This window comes from Mustela erminea, chromosome 2, assembly GCF_009829155.1.
Source record: "Mustela erminea isolate mMusErm1 chromosome 2, mMusErm1.Pri, whole genome shotgun sequence".
Classification (NCBI taxonomy): Eukaryota; Metazoa; Chordata; class Mammalia; order Carnivora; family Mustelidae; genus Mustela; species Mustela erminea.
The window spans coordinates 45,599,531-45,617,666 of record NC_045615.1 but is presented as its reverse complement, the minus strand read 5'-3'; the positions used below and the strand labels follow the sequence as shown (position 1 = coordinate 45,617,666).

Here is an 18,136-nt window from a genome sequence, read left to right as displayed (position 1 = left end):
CATTTATGTACAAGTTTTTTTTTTTTTTTTTTAAAGGGAATTTGTTTCTGTTCTCTTGGGTGACTATCTACCAATAGAATTGTTGAGTCATACTGTAGGTATATGGTTATCATTAAAGAGAAAAAAACAACACTGCCAAACCATTTTTTCAAAGTAGTTTTATAATTTTATACTTACACTGTTAATGTAGGAGAGTTCTGGTTTCTTATATTTTAGCCAATATTTAGTGTTGTTAGTCTTTTTAAATTTTTGTCATTTTAGTGTAAAATGGCATTGGTTGTAGTTTTAATTTGCATTTTTCTGATGACTAATGATGCTGAACCCTTTTTAATGTGCTTATCGACTATTTATAAATCTCCCTTTTCAAGTGCCTACTCAAGACATTAAGAAAAAATGTTTTATCATTGAGTTGTAGGATATTTTTATATAATCTAGAATTTGTATTTGAATTTGATAGTATCATATAATTGTATCAAGAGTATTTTCAGCTGTTTATCAGGATTATTTTCTTTTAGTCTGTGGCTTGTCTCTTTCATTTCCTTAATGGTGACTTGGATAAATGGAAGCTTTTAATTTTGATCAAGTCTATTTTTTTTTTTTTTTCTATTATGGTGCTTTCTGTGTCCCAAGAAGTATTTGCTTACTCCAAGATGAGAAAGTAATTTTCCTTCTACAAGATGTATTTTATCCTAATAGCTTTACAGATTTTTAGCTTTTATGTTTCAGTGCATAATTTATCTCTAATTTTTGTGTTTGCAATGTAAGGTAAGAGTCCTGTTTTTTTTTTTTTTTCCATTGATACCCAGTTATTAAAAATTAACTTTTGATATCAAAGCTTAGAATGCAATAACTTAAAACCATGAATGCTAATTATATTGTACTATAAAGTTGCTTGACTAATCAATAGATATTTTTGCTTGTGACATGGTTTTCTTATAGATAGACCCATTGCCAAGACTCATAGTTAATAACTGATTCCTGTTCAACTTGAAATTAGAGTAAAACAACATCCAAAACCTTGTCTTGGCCAATAGATTAAAAAGATAGAAAAATTCATGTAAGCCTTTTTCCCCCCAGATTCCCTCCTGAGAAAAATAACAGCAGCAATGATGAAAACAAAAGCTGAATTAGTCCCACACAGTTTTATGATCTTTTAGTGTCTATGATCACTGCTTGGTTTATATCTGTTGCATATTATATCTTTTCTCTTAACATATGGAAGAAGGCCCTTCTTCATGTAAATATGCTAGTTCTAAAACAATGCACAATGATATAAAACTCAGCATTACTTGTTGTTAATGGGTAGAAACCCACCACAAAGTTGTTTAAGCAAAAAAAAAAAAAAATTTGATTAGATAATGTAACTTGAGAATCCAAGGGCTGAGGCTTGTTAGGTCAAATGTGAATTGAAAATTTTCCTTGTGTAAAGAAAATATTTTAAAGAGGTTAAAGAAATTTGATAATTTTTTTTTAAATAGTAGAAGTGGTTAATTGTCCTCTTTCTAAAAGAGTGTTATTTGTAGATGCTAAAACTGTATGGAGATTTAAAAATATATTCTAATAATCAACAGCAGGACAAATTACTTAAATAAAACAGAGGTATTTGCCCCAGATAGTAATAATATGGTTTGTATCAGTGTTCCAGAGAATAATCTGCAACTAGAAAAAAAAAAACAACAACCCTTGGTTTGTTAACTCAGATTAACAGTACTTCCCCCCGCCCCCATGTTCTAATTGGAGTGGAAGAATCAGTTTGTTGAGTTTGGTGTAGTAGGTATTAATTTATGATTTTTATAAAAACCAAGGAACCGGAGAAGAGGGCTAGTGCTGTGCAAATGACCTCTGGGATCCGGCTGGGACCCAGATGCTCACTTCTCTGCTGAGGTGATTACCATCCTTGTTTGTTTTGACATTTAGAGAGACTACAAGTCTCACTCTGTGCTGTTTGCAAAAAGCTGAGCTAGTTGAAAAGCAGAGATTGACTGTATTTCTTCCGGTGTTTTGGTCTGCAGGCGTTTGTTCCTCAGCCCTCTGGTATACAGGGCCAGGGCTGCATGGAGCAGATTGTTTCTCCGGGTTGTGCTGACGGGCCACTGGTGTCGTAGTTCTGATAGTGGCTGCCAGCAAACCTCATTCCTTTTCATTTTGCCTGGTCCTCATTTCACCGGAAAACACAGCAGCTGTAGCCGCACACGGACTTTTTCCTCTTTCCCTTTCCCCCTCTCACCCCTCCCTAGACCTCTCTGGGCTTTGACGTCATGTGTGCTCCTTTCGGTTGCCATAGCAACCCCATTCCCCAAGCCCTCTGTCCGACTCCTCTGGTAGGTTCCACAATGGTACAGGCAGCATCACGCTGCACAATGGTTTCCAGGCAGTGAAAGAGGGTGATTCAGCAAGCCACTCTTCTTCTTCTTCTTTTTAAAAAAAAAAAAAAATCCTCCCCTTCTTTTTTTATTTTTATGGGGGTGGGTGGTGCTTGTTATATGCTTACCTTTTTCTTTTCTTTTTTCATTTTTATAATCTTCCTTTTTTCTCCTCACCCCTCAATTCTTCGGGGCTTGAGTGACTTTAAGATTGGGTTTTCTTGGAAATCACCTGTTTATCATTAATTTTAAACCATTTCCCCACCTCCAAAGAATCTATTCCTTATTACAATTTGGAATGTGGTTAATGAAAAACAAGTAGGGAGGATTTCTGGGGCAAACACTGCTGGATCAGGATCGTAGTTCTCAAGCACGGAATGGTAGGTGGCTCTTTGCTCCTTCTGGGTTCTAACCTGTTTTTTGGAGGGTGGGGTGATGCCTATTAATTGCTCCTGGTGGGGTGGGAGAGCGAGCATGGGAAAAGTGGGAGTGATGGGATGGAAAGCAGGTTTATGAAGTGAAGTACCTCTGAGGCAAGAAGCCACCAGCCTTTCCTTCTGTGTGGAGCATCTCTCTCCAGACTTGGGCGTGTGGATACCTTCGTATTCGGAGTGAGGGTTGGCAGAGGGTGGGAGGGAGCTTTCTTATTGTGACCAGGGGTTTTTAGACCAATGCAGAGCTACAGAAGGGAAGAGAAAAACAGCGGGGGAGAGAGGGAGAGAGTGGGGGGAGAGAGAGAGAGGAAAAAAAGAGACAGAGAGACAGCGAACAGCTGTGCTTATTAGAAGTGCTGACCTCAGTCCTATATCTAAGAAATGCTCTGGGTTCCATAAAACATTAAAAAATCACGTCTTTAAGTATGCATTTATGTTTACTTCCTGAGAGGTGTAATTTAAATAAATATTTTGGATCATATTTATTTATAGTAGAGAATGGTATTTATATATCTTAGCTGCAAAACTAATGACATTACTCTTGCAGAGACATTCTAGGCTAAATTCAGGCCAGGGAGAGGAACACAGAACAGGGGTCAGGTAAGAGATTAGAAGAAACATTGGCATTGCAGTAGCATAGGTAAGGGGTCCCTTTAAGAAAGTGATCTCCTAGTCACAGCAGGCAGCATTTTTTTTTTTTTTTAATGGCAGGGTTCCCATATTCTGTGCTGGGATACTGTGTCCCCTAGAAATGTCAGATCTCTTTTGGGAAAAAAAAAAATAAGAAACGAGCATGGCAATATACTTACCAGAATTTATGCTTTTGTGCTTGCAGCAAAATGTGATTTATTAGAAAATCTTTGAGTATATCAAGGTTAGAGATTGTTCAAGAAAAATTTTATATGTATTTTTTTTTCCCTCCACATTTAAATCTAGAGGCTGTCTCTGCTTTTACCTTCTGACACTTAACTTCCCTGAGTACTACCTTTTAGCTGTAGAAAAAGAATGGCTTATCCCATGGCAGGAGGCTCCGAAAGAATCACAAGGCTGTTTACATGGGCTGTCTTTGCTGCAGAGCCCTCCAGGGTCTGTGCAGCAGCCCTGCGTGCTGCTGGGGGGTTGACGGCAACTTTTATGAACGAACCAGAAAGAGGCAGGCTAAGTCATGGGACAGAACGCAGTTCAGAGGGAAGGAGAATAAGTGCACTCAGCAGTGCTAGCCCACGGTCTGATTTCTCCCTTCATCCCTCGTCTGCTAGCTGTCAGACCCTGGAGGATCTCCCAGAATGCTGATCCACATACCAAAAATGGTTGCAGGAATGACCACTTCTCTCAGAGAGGCTTCTGTACATGTTCTACCTTAGGTGAGCCTATATGTTGTCAGTACAGATAGCGACGCTCAAGAATGAGCTCACGACCTTCTGACTCTACTTCGGAACCATTGGATTTTAGGGGCCAGACAGCTCGGAGAGAGCAGTTTTGCTGCCTTTGGCATGTATTCCCTTTCCTGCCTCCATCTCACTCTTAATGGACACAGAGTACGGGTTAGCTTATTTTATTACACAGAGCAAACTGGATTTTCTCTTCCCCACAACGGAACTATAGCAAATCAGATGACAAAGGTGGTATGACCTTAGATATGAAACAGTCTTCCTGCTTCCTCATCTGCACATCACTCCCTCCTGTTGTAGAGTAGCTTTAATTTGATGAGCTCCTGGTGTTACAGAATCTTTGCAGTACTGGTTAAAAAAAAAAAAAATTCTTGATGATGAGGCAGTAAGAAATCATATGTAGAGTGGAAAAATCAGCTGCCTCCAGCTTCCTGCTTGCTTGCCCCAGAACAGCATCTGCTGTTGGGAGGAGTGTGTTTGTCATGCTCGAAGGGGATGTTTGTGAACAGATCCCAGAGGGACCCAGTGTGTTTTGCTGTCATTGTCTGGTATGTCTGCACCTATTAGTATTTAATGGTTTCATAGGATGTGGTCAGTGTTTTTCAAGGTTAGAATGAACTGAGACTTGATTGTGGATGCTAAAAATAAATGTATATTTTTAAGTTGCAGGAAAATTCATAAGATTTCCCTGGTTAATATATCTTATAGGAATATTATAAGCCAAGGGGATTTGCCTAACCTCAGTAATGTGAAAAAGCCTCCCATGTTTAAAGGTAAAGCATCCCATATATAAAGGCTTTTTTTTTTTAAAGCTTTATTGTAGCTTTATGTAAATGAATTTATGTCTTTGGATATAATCTTAATGAAAAAGTCTTTTAATACTGATGATAAAAATAAAGACAAATTGGGGGCTTTCTTGTTTGTTAAACGTGAGGGCAGATGCTCTCCCTTCCTGTTCTCATTCTGGCTGCAGGTCACATTTGCAGCTAAAAGACTTTGCATGGAATTTGTGTGTACAAATCGAATGATTGCTTAGTTACTTATGAGAATAATGGGTCTCAAAGCAAGGGAGTCTTCCTTCAATTAGAAGAAGTAAACAAACTGACACTGAAAATTCTTTCTCTGTTGCCTTTACTATTTCCTCTTGCAGTGTCCTTTAAGCTTTTGGTTGGACATTGCAACACTTAAGCAAAAAGAAGCACAAAGTGTCCAGGAATGACAGGAAGGAGTACAATGCTGTATTTGCTGCAGGCTGAGTATTTCCTCCCCACTACACTTGCATCTCTCACACTTTCTTCTGAGGACCACTGACTTGCATAAAGTTGGGCCTGGAGACTACTGGGGGAGTGCTTATTGGTAAAGAAGAACAAGATCCATTTATTTCTTTCGTGTATTAAACATATTTATTGCATTATATAAGTCTGAGATGAGACACTGCTGCTGATTCAGATAAAAGATCATGCTGCATATTGATCATTTCTCTTTGAAAGAGAAAATGCAATTGAGAATTGGAGCTTGAAATTTAGAAATTTACCTATATATAGTACCTATTTTCATAGCAAAGTTGTATGGTTTTGACTAAAGATTTTTCAGTTTGAGTGCATTTTATCCGTAAGAGAAAATCAAGGCAAAGAGGGGGAAAGTGAAAAATCTATAGTTTTAAGTATTAACCTACCTCTTCCCATTTCTTATCATGAATCTTGGTAGAAACTCCAAATGGAGAGCTCAGGTAATATTGAAAATCCTTAAAACAAAGAACCTTTTTGGTATGAGAAGTAAACTCAAATTTATACTTTTTTTTTCTTTTTCAAAGATTTTATTTATTTATTTGGCAGAGAGAGAGAGAGAGAGATTGATCACAAGTAGGCAGAGAGGCAGGCACTGAGAGAGGGGGAAGCAAGCTCCCTGCGGAGAGCCTGATACAGGCCTTGATCCCAGGACCCTGGGACAACACCTGAACTGAAGGCAGAGGTTTAACGCACTGAGCCACCCAGGCACCCTATACTTGTTTTTGATAAAGAATTTTTCTAGTTGAATTGATGTTTTGGACTCATAATAAGCCACTATGGCCTTTCTCACTGTTCTTATCTCTGAGATGCAAAAGCCATAGGCTTATAGAACTAATGATCCTAGGAATGGAAATTAAAGTTTTGAATGGAAAAAAAGATGACTGAAGTTTCCTTGGAAGCATTCCTAACCCACAGTCGCTCTGAAATCCCATATGGTGTACAGGTGTAAGGTGAAGTTCTTTTACAGAGCCATCAGGCATTTGTAGACTGGCCTCCTCAGTAATAAACAGGATTTTTGCTACTGCGTGTGTGTGTGTGTGTGTGTGTGTGTGTGTGTGTGTGTTGTAGAAAACAGTAAAAAGATGCTACCACCCAGCAGTGACTTAAAAAATACTAGAAATTCTTTTTAGTGACTTCTCTTTCTAGAAGCAAAACTGTCTCCTGGATTTTGTATGTTAACCTGCCTGGGTCCTCCATGTGCTTCCGGAAAATGAATTTCTTCAAGTAACTGTCCTCTTCTCACAGAAGATCTGGAAGCACTGATAGTGAAGTGACAGCTCTCAGGCCTATTTATCTGGCAAGGTTTTTCAGTGTCCATACTTCCACCTTCCTAGCACTTATCACACAATACAGTAATGGCCTCTTTCTGTTTCTTGTGTTTTCTACGAAAGTATAATCTCTCAGGTACTGACTGTGTCTGTTTGGCACATTATTGGGACACAATAAATATTACTTGGAGGAATGTCTTCTGTGTACAGATCTCTGCTAAGTGCAAAGGAAGGAAGAGTTTGGAGCCATTTGGGGAGATGAGGTTAAATAAAGATGGTATATAATCAAGGGCTCTATTAGTAATTTGACAAGAAATAGAACAGGAATTCAGAGGAGAACGAAATACATGTGATATTGGAGGCTACATTGAGATGTCTGGGGACATAGTGGGGAAAGAATTCATAGTAGTAAATTGTAAGCACCTGACCAGGAAAGGGACTCTTATTTGGAGCAGAGAGGAGGTTTATTTTCGGTATGATGAACATACTTTCCAAAGTTCTAGAAATCAAAACTTATGGTTTGATAATGGGTAGGGCATTGGAAACTGGCAAATCTTGGAGAATCTGGTCCAATATAATCTCAAAAAAGGAACAGTAACAGATTGAAGTTGCAAACCTATTTTTGTAACTAGATCAGATTATGGGAAAGCATACATACAGGTCTGTTTCCAGCTTCAGAACAACTTCAAAAAAAAAAAAAAAGAAAAAAAAAAGAACAACTTCAGTTTAGTTTTATTCTATTTCACATACTTCAGAGGTTTTTGAACTTCTCCTCCTCCTTTAGTTGGTAGGTATGAAACTCATCATTCCAGTGAAATCTTTCATGAAAAGCAGACTGTATAAACATGTAACAGTGGCGCTGTCCCAGTTGAAGCTGAGTAGGGTACCTTGTGTCTCAAAACCAAATCCATATCACAAAGCCAAATACCATGCCAACTAAAGTAATAATTATTAATTGGGCTTATGTTCAGATTTTAAAATATCCAGCTACTCTGGTGTTGGTAACGCCAAAGTTCTTTTGCTTGTAATACATTTGGACAGAGTGAACTACCTTCAGGTGTTTTATTCCCTCATCCTGTGTCCCATCACTCATTTCCAGTTGCTTTTGTCAGTCTTTTGGTTTCCTAAATGCAGATGAGATTCTCATTTAAGTATTAAGATCAAATTCATTTTGTGTTTTTGCTTTGATTTTAGGCTAGCGTGAGGAACACCAACAGCAGGACCATCTCAGATCTTCGTTATGGCAACTCATGCAAGAAGCTGTTGAATTAGAACAATTTCCTATAGATGAGAAACCATACAAGCAGTGGTGAGTCACAAATTTAAAAATGTTCCTTAGCAGAAAACATGTGATCCCCATAACTTTAAATATTGCATGGGATTTAGTATGGATCTGAAGAAATACTGTTCTAAATAATTTCAACTAAAGAAGTGAAAATCAACAGGACAGAATGTTTAACTGCTGGTGCCACATAGAGCAGCATGAAGTCTTGCGGTGCATGGGTGCGTTGTAAAACACCACAGTGCTACCACACTCCATGATACCAGTCCGGTAAGACAGCTCTAATGAACAATTTCATGTGCCTGAGTAACAGCTGGTAACAATGTTTTTCAGTGGCTTTTTAAATTTATGACATAATTCTGTATTTTACCAATTCATCCCCTCTGGTAGAAGAATTGGTTCTGAGCTAAATTATAATGCTCAGTACCTTTCGGAGAGACACATATACACACATTCTTATGTAAATATATAGGAGTATATAAAGAATGTATATTATATATATATCAATATAACATTTAGATCCTTGGAAAAAAGGTGAGAGAAATCATAGCACAATTTTATAAAATTAAATTCATAGACATTTACCCTACAAATCTTTTTGCTTAATACAATTATATTAAAAGTAGATCTAGTTTCTCTGTTAGTTGGGATAATTTTGAAAACTTACTATTTTATAAAAATATCAGCACACACAGGCAGAATTTTTTTAATCAAATACTTGATGCTTTATAGTCACCAAAGTCAATAATCAACAGACTCCAGCAGAGATGAACCAATCATAATCTGTCAAATAACTTCTTTGAGAAATAGTGCATGACAGTGGTGCTTGTAAGACTCCAGAAGAAGCTGTTTTGTACTAGTGATCAATATATCTCTTTCGTTTGCTTAGTGGCTCATATAACACTGGGTAGGTAGGCTGTCTTGGGAATTAATGCATGAACTATAACTGAAGAAGACTGATGAAATTAATCCTATACTTATTTCACCTCATGATTTTCATTATAGTCTGCTTATAGTGGATATTGAGAAAATATATATAATTGTCATCACTATGCTGTGCTTAATCAACATGTATTAAATGCATGTTTGTTATGAAAGAGAATAACATGTTGCCAATAATCAACTATCGTGGATCTAAAGTAAGGTCAATTTTATATGGCTGAATGTGATATTTTGGGTAATGCGCCCCTTCCAGTGATGTAGAAAACATTTATTGCCCCATCTTAGACATTTATTCATTAGGCAAACATTTGTTGAGAATCTGTGATGTAGATATTATCCTTAACTCTTGCGATAGTTGAAAGAGGTAGTGCCTGCCTTAAAGGAGCTTTCAGTCTAAAATGGTACTTATGATAAAATGTGCCCTTAAGTGGGGTGATTTATTCAAAGAGTGTGTTCCTTACACAGAGCATTCTATGGGTGGACTTGGGGTGCTAAATGAAGTGCAGCAGAGGAGAGGCTAATACAGATGGCATGGGGAGTTGTCAAGGCAGACTTTCCAAAGGGAGTGGTATGTTAACTGAAAGTTAAGGATAATAAAAAAATAACCAGAGGAAAGGGAGCAGGGGGAGTATTTTCCAAGGGTCCAGATGCTTGGCAGAGTATGCTTTTTTGCAAGTTCTATGTCTCATTTACTGTGTTAGGGCATAAATGGGGTGGTGGAAATGAACCTGAAGAGGGTACAGGAGATATACCATGAAGTATCTCTTAAAGATAAAAAATTTGAATTTTATTCCAAAATGAAGAACTTTTAAAAGACTAAGCAGGAGAATGACATGATCAGGTTTATTATTTAATTGTGAAATATAAATAGACTTAGCAAAGTGTATAAGGCAAATATGGTTTAAAGAACAATTACAAAGCAAACCTCATTTAACTGCCATTCATACTGAGGAATAAATTCCTAGTAAATCCCTATGTTCTCCTTTAGAATCACATACTTTTTCTTCCCCACTAGGGATGACCACTTACTGCTATCCTACCTTTTGTCATACCTGTTCCTTGTTCCCTTACTTTTCTTTGTAGGCTTTCCATTTTCCAGTTATAGTATATGTATATATGACATATATAATTGAATTTGGTTATATATATATATATAATATATATTGTTAATCAACTGATTTTGCTAAACATTGTAAGATTTTTCCATATTAATGGAAATTAATATAATAACATATAATAATGGAAATGAATATAGTTTATTCATATAATTGTAGTTTAGTCATATAATATAGTTTATTCATATAATTGTTGTATAGTATTCTACTCCATGAATATACTAAATTTACTTTTCCATTTTACTGTAGGTGAATATTTGGGTTGTTTCTACATTATTTTGCTAGTATGTGTGCATGACCTGAGTTATTTACATATAAAAATAAATAATTTATGTAAATATATTTGTTAAATATTATAAAGATATTTATTATAATTATAAATACATTTATAATAAAGTTATTAAGTTATATATATATAGTTGCTTGCAGATTCTAATATACATGTGTAAGGGCTTCTTTTGGATAAATATTGAGGAAAGGAAGTACTGAATTTGGGGGTGTGTGCACATTTAGTTTTTCTAGATAATGCCAGAATATTGTCCCCAAGCAGTTATATCAGTTTACACTCTCACCAGCAATATAAGAGAAATTCTATACTCCCCCAACATTTGATTTATAAGTTCTTAAATTTTGCTAATCAAGTGGATACGTAATTGTACTCATAAAAGTATTAATTGGCTTTTTGTTGATTACTAATGAAGAACATCTTTTCATTTTTTATTGGCCATTTGATTTTCTTCTTTTGTGAAGTACTGCTCAAGTGTTTATGAGATTTGTCTTTCAAAATAATAACTAGCGTTTACTGAGTTCTTAGGTGTAACAGCATTGTACTAAGCCCTTTGCAAGCATTTTATCTCTCTATCATCCTGTGATTTACAGATAAGGAAATTCAGGGTTAGAGAGGTTAAATAACTTACTAACAGTCACACAGCTAAGAAGCAGTGGGCTTTAGTATTCAACCGCAGGGCTTTCTGACTCCAGACTTCCTCCATTTTTCAGATAGTGTTTGGGGGAAGATTAGATAGGAGCCAGAGGGAACGCCCAAGGTGTGAGAATCCAATTTAAAAACCATAGGAACATAATCCAAAGAATCACCAATAAAACATAAGTACAAAGCAACTGGACTCAGTAATGAATGTCATGGGTGAGGAAGAGGTAGGACATATGAAAAGTCTCTAGTTTTAATACCTGTTCACTAGGCAGAGTCAATATTATTTATAGGCTGTATATTTACGTTCCAGTTGTTGTGGTAGGTTTTAAAAATTATGATTCCATGATTCAATAAGAAATGAATTTAGTTCAGGGGACCATAAAATTTAGGGTAAAGAGACCACAGTGTTTATTTGGATCAACTCTTCACTGTTTTAAAATGTGGAACTTGGTGTGAAAAGAGTTTTAAATGCCTTGCTTAAGCAGACATGTTGCTGAGTGTCAGATGAAGAATAGATAGCAGGCCTACAAAGAATACAAAGGAGTAACAACTTTCCTGATTTTTAAATTAATAGGTGAAAATACAGTCAATTTATCTGCTAAACATTTTTAAAAAATCAGTTGCCTTGTCATCATTGTTAGCAGGTTTATTTAATGTGGCCTAGAATGTTATCTTCTTGCCCTTGATTCTACCAGTGAAACCACCAGATCTGATTTGCAGTTGTTACCAACTGCAAATTGTTACTGTTGTTACCAACTGCAAGTTGTTACTGCCCTACTTATTTTGATGTACTCCATTGCCTATGTAATAAATTTCTTTCACCTTACCATGTACAGCATTCCCATCCATCTCCATTTTAGGAACTGATAATCTTTTGAATTGCTTGGGGATGCTAATGTGCTTCATTCTCATAACACACACTCAAGTGTTTCTTACCTCTGTGATACTTCATACTGTCTATCTTGCCCAAATTCACTCCACCCAACTTTTAGTTAGTCATTTGCCATCTTTTAAGACCTTTGCAGACCAACAGCATGGGCACCATCTGGGGCTTGATAGAAAAGCAGTGTCTCAAGTCCCACCCAGATCTCTTGACTCCAAATCTTTCAAACAAGATTCTCAGGTGATTTAAATTTTGAGAGGTTCTGCTGAGACTCACTCTAGATTTCATTAGGTGTTATCTCCTTCCAGAAATGTTTCCTGACTCCTTCCAGTGGCATTCCTTTCTAGTGTTCTCACAGTAGCCAAGGTATATCTATCTCATTGCATTACCATGATGTTTTATTAACTATTTATGTATCTGTCTCTGCAACTTACTTGTGAGTAATTTGACTCAGATCTAATTATCTCTGAGTTTTCCATCCCTAGCACAGTGCCTGAAACATGGTAGCATTACACAAATGTTTGTTGAGTGATTGTTTGATGAAAGAAAGAAAAAAGAGCAAGAGGGAGACACATAGAAAGATAGGAACAGGCAGAAAAGATAAAATCACAAGCAGAAAAGACACACAGCCAAAGGACTACATAGAGAAGTAACTAGACTACAAAAAATTATGCCTGTCGATACAGACTGGAAAGCAGCCTCACAGAGAGACTACAGTCTTATTTAAGTAGACTGAGTAGTAAATATGAATATTGTTGGCCAACTCCCTCAGATGCAAAGAATACCTTAATTTCTCATATAAAAACAGTATAGTTTTATGGTTATTATTTTTATTGAGCAAATTTTATCAAAATTTGTTTTATTTTCCGAAACAAAGTATTCTACTTAACTAGTCAGAGACTGTTCCGAATATTATGTGAATGTGGATAGAGGATTCAGGTTTGTTTTGAAGCTGTGGGGATGGAAATAAGAGACCAGTGAGTAGAAAGTAGGCATGATACATAAAAGATCTTTCTGATGATTAGAATTATCTGCAAGTTTGTGCTTTTAGAAGAATAGCAAATTTTCCAGCATTGCAAGTATTTAACCATCTTCATGGCTGAGCAAATATTAAGAACATTTTAGAGGTGCTACTACTTGATAGGGAAGATTGAAGTCAATGACCTCTACAGTCTAGGGTTCTTATGAATTATGAGTCTAGTGTTGTTCAGAGTAGTGCAGGAAGAATGGAGGTTATAATAAAGATTATAATAGTGGATAACATTTATTGAGTGATTATTTGTGCCACTCACTGTTCAAAGCACTTTGCATGTACTAATTCACTGAATCCTCACAGAAATCCTACTGAGCGTTTCTGTTTTACAAATGATGACACTGAAGCCTGGGAGCTTTCATAACTTGCCCTTGGTCATGCAACTAATGTTGGTAGAGTCCATGGAGTCCAACTTGGGAGCACTTCTTTTTTTAACCACTGTGTTGAATCCTTCTTAGTATTAAAGGTGAAAGTTGGACTGACTAGAGCCTTAAAACATTGATGTGGTTTGAATTCCAAGAAAGTGTAAAAACAGGAATTCCAAGAAGTGATAACAGCATAATCAAAGTAAAGAGAGATAGAAATGAACATAACAGGTTTGTGGAACCAAATACCTTATAAATGAGATGAATAAGAGGATATTCAGAAATTTGTTATTATAGTGCAATATTGTCTTGTTTTTCAATGACTGCAAGTTACCAAGATGGGAAGCCAAGTCTTTAGGACTTTTTCACCCTCAAAAAACCAACATAACTAGCCCCCATATTGTATAAAAATTTAAAGGCTTTTCACCAATTGGTGGAACTTCAGTCTGTATCTCCTAGGAAAATAGATTTGGGACTGTCACCATTTGAGAGAACCTAAATAATTTGATGTTGTATCAGGAAAAAATAATGTTGTCTTTACAAGTTGGCACTTTACTGGAGCTTATTTGAAGAGTGAGTTAACATTAATTTTACCATATCTCAGATCCTGCATAGAGAATTCCAGGTATTCCAATAACCACTGCTAGAGGAAGTACTATAAAATAGAAGTATGAGATCTTAATGAAAATTTGGTTAACATAAAAAATATTTTCAGATTAGGGCTGGTTGAAAAATTTAGTCCATACTTAGGCAGATTCACAACATGTGATAATCTGTATTTATAGTGCAGATACCAAAAATATATGCTGGATACTTCAAAGTTTTCTTTCTAATTGTACTTTTGGAAGTTGTAGGTGATTTGTTTGTTCTTTAAAGGCACACTTTTAAGCTCCTTTAGATTTGAGAGTGGATATCTTTGACAATATTGTCTTTAGAAAATCCTTTTATAAATCTTAATAATCAGAATAATTCTGCCTTGAAATTTAGTTTAATAAGATTTAAAGCTATTGTACTTCCCAACTGCTCCCAAAAAAGGTTGAATAAAATATGTTAGGCAAAAACTATGTGAAATAGTGGGTAGAAAACAAATTAAGCTGTTTTTCATGTTTTGTGAATTTCAGCTACATATATCATGTCACATGTCTGTTGACTGTCCTCTTGCCAAGCAGATTCGGGTCAACAATGTGGAATGTCACAGGCAATCAAATCTCATATGTTGAGTTTCTTTTCTAGTCTTGGTTCTGAGTATAGATGTCTGACTCTGTGTTATAATTTAAGGAGCCAAACACCCTTTTGTTCTCTGCTTCTAAACCTGATATAGTATGTGAAATTCTCTCTTACTTCTCTTGGTTGAACACTGTTACTATTAAAATAGAAATGTTATGAAGTAAATTGGTTGGTTAGCTAACCTGGGAAGCTCAAACTTGAATTACGGTGTGAATTGGTGATAATGGATGTTGAATCATGGATAACAACCACACTTGGATTAATGTCTTAACACATTAAACTAAGAGATTAAAGGAAGGGGATATATGGGAAAGAATTTTATATGGAGAGGGAATCAAGAATGGTGTCAAATACAGTACCTTTTTTTTTTTTTTTTTTTTTTGGTAATATCCAACATTTCCTCAGTGCTTGCTCATTGCCAGGCTGTGTCTTCAGCCATTTACATGAATTAACTTGTGCAAGGTGACCTATGAGTCCTGGAATTGAGATTCAAGCCCAGAGAGTTTCAAAACTCATTGTTTCACTGCCCTCCTAGTTGACAATGGTGGTGCAGAAGGGTGTTTAGTTATTGGTGTCTGGTACACAGTAGGTGTTTAGTGAATGGTGAATAAGTGTTTGAGGCCTTTATATGTTGACTGCCCAGACGAAAGGCAGGCAAGTCACACAGATCAGCTACTAAAAAGGCTGAAATTTCCTATTTGTTAAACTTATCTCTAGAAAATGTTTTTCTAGAGTCTCCAGTCCTGTGTATCTTTTTTCCAGTACTGCTCTAGACTCAGCTCTTGACCTTCCAGAGAGGAGGAGCAGCCTTTGTTTCCCTGACTGGCTCTGTGTCACTTCCTTATTGCCATCTCTTCTTCAGGCTGCCACAGCTTTTCCCTATGTCTAGAAGTTTCCTTCTCCCTCTCTTCCGCGCCTTTCCCACTTCCACTGTGATTCTATCTGAAAAACTTCTATCCTTCAGGGTCCGGTTCACACCCACTGCCCTCTGGGAACTCTTGCCCAACTGTCATTCCCACTCCTTCATTCTCCCAAATTGAAATATGTCTAAATAATATATATCCAACAAAGTGCTATGGGCTTTCGTGAGATACCTGGCTTTCAGTCTGCTTCCGCCACGCTGTGGAAGTTTCCCTGCCAGGGCCTTAGTTTCCCCACATAGGACGTGCCCCTGTACTTTTATCAAGACAGTACTTTGCTAGGGGTTTAGCAGATTATTTAAAAATTCTCATCATGTAGTTTCTGGGAAAGGAAGAGACCTTGATGTTAGGTTCTCATCCTGGCTCTGTCACTAATTAATATTCCTTTGGGCAAGTCTTAACCTAGCTGAGCTTCAACTGTGTATGAAGGAGTTGTGATAGATGATGTTTAAATTTCTTTTTAACTGTGAAAACTCTGTGTATTAAATTGTACAGATTGAATTAAAGCATGGGATAATACCCAAAAGACCAGGGATAGTGGACTACCTTAGTGAGGGGTAGACTTGGCCTGTGAAGGGACCTCATAAGAATGGAAAGCAGCGTCATAGACAACTGAAAGGGAAGAATAGGCCAGATGGAGGTTTATAAGAGTCTGGAAGACAGACTTTCCATGCCCAAGTTTGCTCTAACCCAACCTCTTTAGTTATCTTTAGCCTCACATTGTCACTCTAAATCAAAAGATAAGATATTTGAATTATAGGAAGTCACTTCTAATTATTGAGACTTATCCATAAAGAAGGTAACTTATGCACAAGGCAACCAAATGATTGCATCTACTTTCCAGATTTGTATCTTTCTTTTTATCTTAAAGTTATCTGTTGTTATCAAAGGGCTACTATGTACAAATGTTTGCTTATTCTTTTACTAATGAGGGACTCTTTAAAAATTTGCCTTTAAAAATTATGGTCTCTAAACTGTACTGGGATTTTCCAGCATATCAGTTGAAACTATTGGCATTTTGATTACCTTAGATATCATATCAATACAAGAGATTTGGATAAGGGTTAATGGATATTTTCAATGGGAAGATTACTGTGGTAGAATCTTTGAAGAATGAGTAAGACACAATTCTTCCCTCTGGCCAACTCTTTCCTCCTTTCCCCTTCCTTCCTTCCTTCCTTCCTTCCTTCCTTCTCCCTCAAATACTTACTGGCTGCCTCTTCTGGGCTAGGTGCTGCAGCAGCAAAGATAAATTCTATTTAGCCTTGCCCTTAAGCAGCTCACTACCAAACTTGGGGCCTTTAGATGGGGAGAGAAAGGGGAAATACTTGTAAATAAATGAATCCTCACATAGGATAGTTGCTTTAATAGATATTGAGTTTAGGGAGCAGTCAGTTACAAACTCAACTACTCAATTGGGATTCTGCAGAGAGACATGAGTCTCAGTGTTCTATAGCAGCAGTGCTCAGACTTTGTGGTCTCATGATCCTTTTACGCTCTTGAAAATTCTTAACCACAAGCTTTGGTTTATGTGGGTTATATTCATTGGTATTTACTGTATTAGAAATTAAGACAAAAGTTTAGAATATTCATGTAATTCATGTATGAATTAGCAATAGTAAACCTATTACATGTTAACATAATGTATCTTTTTATGAAAACTACTTTTTACAGAACAGAAATAGTATAATTACAAATGGTATTGTTTTACATTTTTGTGAATCTGTTCTATGATTAGTTTAAAAGAAGATGGCTGAATTCTTTTTATATGCTTATGGCTTTAACCTGTTGTTATAAAACATACCATGTAGTATCTGGAAGACTTTACTGTACATTTTAGAGTAAATTAGAATGATGACAACAAACCGTATCTTTATATTATTGGAATTAGTTTTGACTTCAGGAAGCCCCCTGAAAGGGTCTTGGGGGTCCTTAAGAGGTCTTGTGTACTATAGCTTGAGACCACCAAAAAGCATTTGCTGTATATAATGCATTAACTTCTTTTATGCATCTAGAATGGTATGTACTACTTAAAAACAAAACAAAACAAAACATAGTGTGCTTGATTAGTCACAGGAGGAACTCCAGATGTGAAAGACTATAAGACTGTAACCTCCATGAAGGCAGAGAGATCATTTCTCTTTTTCACTCATTACCCATCACAGGTTCTGACACATAGGTGACTTTCTGGGAATCTCAACGATAGAATATTTTATTTTACTTTAAAGATTTTATTTATTTATTTGATAGAGAGAGATCACAAGTAGGCAGAGAGGCAGGCAGAGAAAGAGGGGGAAGCAGGTTCCCTCTGAGCAGAGTCCATTGCAGGACTCAATTCCTGGACCCTGGGATCATGACCTGAGCCAAAGACATAGGCTTAACCCACTGAGCCACCCAGGTACCCTGAGAGAACATTTTAATAAGATAGATGTACTTTCACAAGTCACTATAGACCTAGGCAGAATATGGTGAATGCCACAAATAAAAGTTAAGTGTGTGTTGTGGAGTTGGAGGGAGAGGCCATTTTTAACTGGGGTATTAGAAGGGAGTCCTGGAGGAGAGGGCATTGGAGTAGAGTTGTGAAGATAATTTTGGTAGTCAGTGTTGGAATTGGCAAGGTTACTTCTAGAAGAGGAAATACAAGGAACAAGGAGCAGAGTGGGTTTGGGGTTCAGAAGTTTAGGTTTGTGTAA

At 36.7% G+C, this 18,136-nt stretch overlaps 1 protein-coding gene across 9 annotated transcripts in view; it reads left to right on the top strand.

The window, feature by feature from the left end:
• Positions 1-18,136, top strand: part of MAPK10 (mitogen-activated protein kinase 10) — a 585,543-nt gene that overhangs the window by 265,678 nt on the left and 301,729 nt on the right. For 3 of the 9 annotated variants that reach the window (XM_032332788.1, XM_032332787.1, XM_032332786.1), the window contains one exon: positions 7,940-8,054. The gene's annotated coding sequence lies outside the window, so the exon portion shown is untranslated. Of the gene's footprint in view, positions 1-2,176; positions 2,744-4,040; positions 4,162-4,605; positions 4,737-5,338; positions 5,545-7,939; positions 8,055-18,136 lie in introns of those variants that run through there. The other 6 variants (XM_032332790.1, XM_032332785.1, XM_032332794.1 and 3 more) reach the window with 6 other exon arrangements.